Source organism: Myodes glareolus, chromosome 11 (assembly GCF_982192425.1).
Source record: "Myodes glareolus chromosome 11, mMyoGla1.1, whole genome shotgun sequence".
Taxonomy (NCBI): domain Eukaryota; kingdom Metazoa; phylum Chordata; class Mammalia; order Rodentia; family Cricetidae; genus Myodes; species Myodes glareolus.
Genome location: NC_142036.1, coordinates 88,879,716 through 88,885,674, shown reverse-complemented (window position 1 = coordinate 88,885,674; position 5,959 = coordinate 88,879,716). Strand labels below are relative to the sequence as shown.

The following is a 5,959-nucleotide window of genomic DNA, read 5'->3' as shown; positions in this document are numbered from 1 at the left end:
AGCATGGGAACAAGTGAACAACCCCCCATATGCCCATGGTTTCTGGATACTGTGATTTCGCTCCCTCTCCCCCCTTCCTACTTCTCTTGCTGTTTGTTGTCCTCATGTATTCCTGGCATGGGATCTGGTCACACTGGGATTCTCCCTACAATGGATCCATTCCCCCGTTCTCCCACTCTGAGCTGCATAGGTGTTCTGTTCTTATATTTCTGTTCTCCCTTACAGCACCTGCTGATCTGGCCCTCAGTGGGACCACCTGTGCACTTGCCTGGCTTCTGCAGCCTAGTCTAGGATTTTAAAGTTGGTCGGCTGACACAGTTTCCCGGAAAAAGTTTTGTTCTTCTGTCTGTTAATATATATGTGTTAATAATGGGGCCCCAATATGCTTGTTTTATGTGTGTGTGTGTGTGTGTGTGTGTGTGTGTGTGTGTGTGCATGTGTGCTTATTTTAAAATATGTAGAACTTGTAACTCAGATTACAACAGCTGTGGAAAAATACAAACATGTGGATAGGTTCCATTTTTGGTTAAGATCAAAACAGAAACCTCGGTGCCATCTTTGGTAAGTATACCCATGTGTGCTACCTACCAAGGAGACATTCCACCTCTAATATACTTTGGCTTACTGAAATATTCTAATTTTCTTGCCTCTACTGATATTGGTAAGCTGTAGCTGATTTGGTAGACTATATGTCTAAATTTAACTTATATGTCTAATTTACGTATACCTGACAGGTAATGGTACCCTGACTCTCAAGTTCCTTTACAGATCTAAGAGTACGGCATTTAACAAAAGAGATTCTTATGAAGGAGAGACATGCCAGTTCCTGCAGCATCCTATAGCTCCTCCAAGAAGATGCATGTTTGAACTTCCTCCTGCAGGCTTGACTTTGGATATGGCAAAGCCACTCACACAGCAAGAGAAAAAGAACTGCCTTCCACTTTATTAGCTTCTTGGATACTACACTGGGGGATCAATAATTTCATCCTGCCAAGAAAGACAGACCAAACCCTACCCCCACAGGAAAATTTTTCAGGCCTCCTGGGCTCATCATATAAAGGCAAGTACTGCTTCTATGACCGACCGGTGTTCACCGAAGGCTACGGAGAGACTTAGGATTGCCTGGGAAGATGGAAAAGCTGTCTCACATCTGTTTATTTACTTATCCCTCTCAGTTCTGTCTGGTGGCATTTGATGACTAAGGTACTGGTAGCTCTTTACCTCATTTGTTAAGTTTCCTGCTTAAAACACAGACAGGTGTGCCTCTTTCACAGGGTTCATAGTCCAGAACTAACAGGTTTCAGGAGAATCTTCAGAGGTTCAGAGTTTCCAGTTCCTTTAATTGTCGTCTAAAATGTTCATGCCTTTTAACCTAAAGCCATTGCCTTTTGCTATGACACCAAGATGTAAATCTATTCCAGCTGTCTTACAGATACCTGCAGGTTCCTGGGAAAAGTTCTATTGCTATATCAGGAAATCTGGTCTTGTGAAAACAGTCTCCAGAGCCTGTTTTGACCCCACCCATTTCCAAGCATATTTTACAGATCACTCCTCCTGCCTGGGCCAAAACCAACTTGCGAGGGTTCTCCAGATAACGCCAGCACCTACACCAGCTCGCCAGCTCCTGGGACTTCACCATTGGTACCACCTCTCCAGACTCAAGTGGCACTTACCCAGCAACTGAAATCTGGTTTTAAAGGGCACGTCTGCTCTCATCTCATGCATTCACCCTTGCCTCTCCTGTGCAACCAGGGCACTTCTCTGTCCCATTCTTTCTGGCAGTTTATCACCCTTCCCGTGGCTAGCCCCATTAATAGGTCTGATAATAACAATATTTTTTTTCTCCTAGCAACCTGTCTTCTCATCTCCCTCAAGGAACAAATGCCTGAGGTCTCCAAGATGGCAGTTAACTGGATGCCTCTCCAGCCACACCTCTTACTGAGCGTGAGACCACCAACTCCCAACTCTCCTCTCCCCCACGTCATCCCATGCCCACAGGTAGTAACCAGACTTGAGCTGGCTCTCATATACCCAAAGAGTCTGGGATCTTTGGGTAGAAGTGTCACCTTAGCCCCTGGCCCCCATATACCCAAAGAGTCTTCAATGTTTGGGTAGAAGTTCCACCCCAAGGTCCTCCCCTGAGAGTTGCCTCAGTCCAGACTCCACCTCCGAGAAAGCCCACCAAACAATGACTCCTCCCCAGAGATACTCAAGACCACCTCCAAAGGGTATTTAAACAACCTGCCCAACAACAAACACGTGGTTTTCCAGTCTTCTTTCCCTGGTTCCTCTCTGGGGGACTGGAAAGCCTACTAGGAGCATTGGTATCCATTAAGCCTGGCTGTTTCTAACTTGGTTTGATTTGGTCTGATTCAGATTATTGAGTTGGTGGAGAGGCTTACTGGGGTGCAGGAACTTTTCAGACCCCCAGTGGTCAATGTTGCCAGCCATGGGCAGTATGGGCCAGCTTTAATCGAAGATGGAAGCAAGGCTGTACTTTACATTTTAAAGGCTGGTGAGGCCATTTAACTTATTCTAACCTTCCCAGAACTGCAGGCACAGAAAGCAATTTTTCAGCTTCAAGTGTTTTCCTTTCTGCTCACGGGGTTGGGTAAAATGTCAACCTTCTGTTCTTTCCTTGTGTTTTTGTTTAACGTACGCAGGGAACATTTGGTGCCTGCAGAACCTAAAGCATTTGCAGGGGTTGGGAGAGGATCACAAATTAGCTTCAAATAAGGACAAATGCCCACTCAGCATGGAGAGGCCCTCGCAACCTGGGGCTCCCTGGTTGCCTTTTTGTCCGTGTTTTCAGCTTGGCAGGCTGCCTGGGGTTGAGGGGCTTCCAGGAAGATGTGCTCATTTTTGTTTTCAGTTCAACAGCACACGAGCTAATTGTGAAGAAAGAAAGAAAAGAGTCCAGAGGGTCATGGGGAGACCACACTGAAAGAAAATGGCAGTAGAGCTAATAGGGAATGAGAGAAGAAAACAAAGGATGTTGTGGATGGCATGATTAAATGCAAAAGGCACTGAATTCCAACACCACACGACCTCAGCAGGTCCTTTGGCTTCTGCAGAGAGCAGGGTTCTCCAGCCTACTGCTCTGACTTGAATTTTATGCTGTGTTGATCCCTAAGAAAAAGATGCTTCTTTGCTTAGATCCATAATGGCTTCCAGCCTGTGTAACATGAGTGGGCCTGTTTGTTGGGGGTTTTTGTCCTACCCCGTTCCCCTAGCTGTTTAGTCGCAGAGAAAAATCACACACGATATCTCTATAAGTTATAAAGCTGATTGGTCCATTAGGTCACTTATTAGCTAACTCTCACATCTTGATTAACCCATTATTCTGATCTATTTTAGCCATGTGGCTCAGTACCTTTTTCAGTGGGGCAGCTTACATCCTGCTGCTTTGGTAGTCTGGGCAGGAGTGGGAGGAATCAGCTTCCTCCTTCCCAGAATTCTCCTGTTCTCTTTGTATCATTTCCACTTCCTGTCTGGTTTTCCCACCTACACCTCCTGCCTGGCCAATCAGCGTTTATTTAAAACATGATTGACAGAATGCAGACAATTCTCCCGCACCAAGCCTGCACGACAGTTCTGACTAACGGCAGCACTGCCTGGAAAGCCAAGTCACACTGCTTTAAGGCCCAGCTTGGGTGCAGCAGCCAAAGGCACTGAGAGCAGAATGAAGTCCGCTGTGGCGCAGCGATGGTGTAGCCCTGCCTTGACTGCGTCCCCCGTCTCTGTGGTTTCTGATGACTCTGAGCACAGTGCCCTCTCACTTCAGGCTCTCAACCCTTCCCGACCAGAGCTTGCTTCCATCTTTTCTTTCTTTTGGAAGGTTTTGGGGGCTTCTGTTAGCCGGGGTTATGCCTATTTAAAAAAAACCTCTCCACTAGTTGGTTTTCCTAGATTCTTGCTCTCCCTACCCTTGCAGCTGATTCTTTGCACAGGCCCTTGGCTAAAAGACGCCCCTGCTGCCCAGGGATCAGGTAGCGAGGCTGTAAGCAACAGTCATGTGACATAGAACCTCCCTCTGCCTCTAAAGTGCCTAAGAAGGGATCCTCACTTTTCTGTGTGGACATTACTATCTCTCCAGTAAACTGTAAGCCCCCCTCAAAAGATTACCTATCTTACTGTCACCTTTGAAACCCTGAACCTGAAAATATGTAGCCTTGGGTGGTTAATTCATTCAGAAATTGTGTGTATCCTACAACCAACTTCACACAGACTTCTTAGCCTCAAACATGGAACTCATTAAGGAATGCCGGGATTTTACCCTTCTCCAGACAGGTGACATGATTTGGATTGGGCCACAGAGCCAGACTGATCTCAGAGTTGGGGTCAGAGTTGAGGTGGCGCTAGGCTTCTAGAATGGGACCAGGGCGTGGACAGCCCATCGACCAGGATGTTCAGGCTTCGGAAAATGGGGAGGGGGGCAGAAAATCCCATTGTTCTGTTTGAGTCTGTGACCTCGACCCTCTTCATGATGAAGCTGACACCAGACAAGTCCTCTGGTAAGTGAGATGCTGCGTGCCGAGAGCAACAGAGCCATGGCCCTGCTCCGGAAGAAAGGTGCGGTGAAATTGGGTGGTATGCTTAGCTTGGCTCCGTTTCCAGCAGAATGAGAAATGAAAGCCAGAAAGTTAAAGTCAACAGGATGGGAAAGAGAAAGAAGTTCATCTGGGAGCTTGTGTTCGGTTTCCCTTGAGGTGGCAGAATTAGTTCCTCTTCCCCTTGCTTGGGGGAACCGAGCACCTACCGCAGCCTGGCCTGGGGGAAGTGGATCTTGTGAAGCTCGGCGAGTGGGTTAGAGAACAGTCTTTCACAGGGTGAAAACAGGAGCTGCCTCTGATCTTCCCTGAGTGGGCAATGTAGCCATTGTGCTCAGACACAGACAAAGGGGAGTGATTCTCGGCAGTGGGAAGAGGCACAGAGTTCTAAGGCAAATGTCAGTGCAGTGCCCTTGTCAAGCTTAACGATTAACTCTGAACACCCTCCTGTTTTAACAGCCTCGATCATCACTTTCATTTCTGCTTTTTCATGTCAGCGACATTGTTTGTGTGACCCAGGACTGTTACAGTGTGAGAAATGTCCCCCGTAGGCTCACGCATTTGAACAGTTGGTCTCTGGTTGGTGACATGGTTTGGAAGGGCATTGCTGGGGGTGGGTTTTGAGGTTTATGGCTCTCACCCACTTCCTGTTCTCCTCTCTCTCTCTCTCTCTCTCTCTCTCTCTCTCTCTCTCTCTCTCTCTCTCTCTCTCTCTTTCTCTCCTGCTCCGGCTCCCATGCCTTCTCCACCATTATAGACTCTAAGCCTCTGGAACAGAAAAGTAACTAATAAAAGGACCAAGCTCCAACATCTGCCTCTTCAGTTAGCCAGAAGCCATGTTGGTGCGCTAGCTGGTCTCAGCGATAGTCTCTTTAACTTCTATATCATTTGTATAATACAAGCAGTCTTTGGCATCCCTAGAGAATTAGTTGCACTCCCATCACGTTGCAGAGATATTAAAAGCCTCAGATATTAAAGCCCCTTATCTAAAATGATGTGTGATAGTATTTTCATATCACCTAGACCCATCTTTCCATATGTTTTAATTTGTCTCTAGGTTATTAATGATATCTGATATGAGGTAAATGCTATGTGAATAGTTTTATGGGTTTTTAGGGAACTAATATCAAGAAAATATATTACATTTCAACAGATGCAATTCTTGTTTTCCAAACAATTTTCCATCTGCACTTGTCTAAGTCTCCAAGCATGGACCTCGTGGACATGGAAGGTCACCTGCAGTTACTGTCCTCATGATTCTGCACATATGTCAACTGGATGTCATTTTGTGTGTGATAGAACGAACTAAAATCAAGCCCAGTGTTTAGACAGGCGTTCTGTTAACGCCAACAGCAGCTTGGTGGACTCAGTTACCTTCCATTCCCTCCCAATGCTCACTTTCTTTGATA

The 5,959-nt window shown here is 46.5% G+C and overlaps 1 long non-coding RNA gene across 1 annotated transcript; it reads left to right on the top strand.

The window, feature by feature from the left end:
* Window positions 1-4,096: 4,096 nt before the first annotated feature.
* LOC146892447 (uncharacterized) lies at window positions 4,097-5,542 on the top strand. The gene is made up of 2 exons (XR_015004352.2): window positions 4,097-4,514; window positions 5,010-5,542. It is a non-coding gene; the product is annotated as an uncharacterized LOC146892447 (long non-coding RNA).
* The last annotated feature ends 417 nt before the right edge of the window (window positions 5,543-5,959 follow it).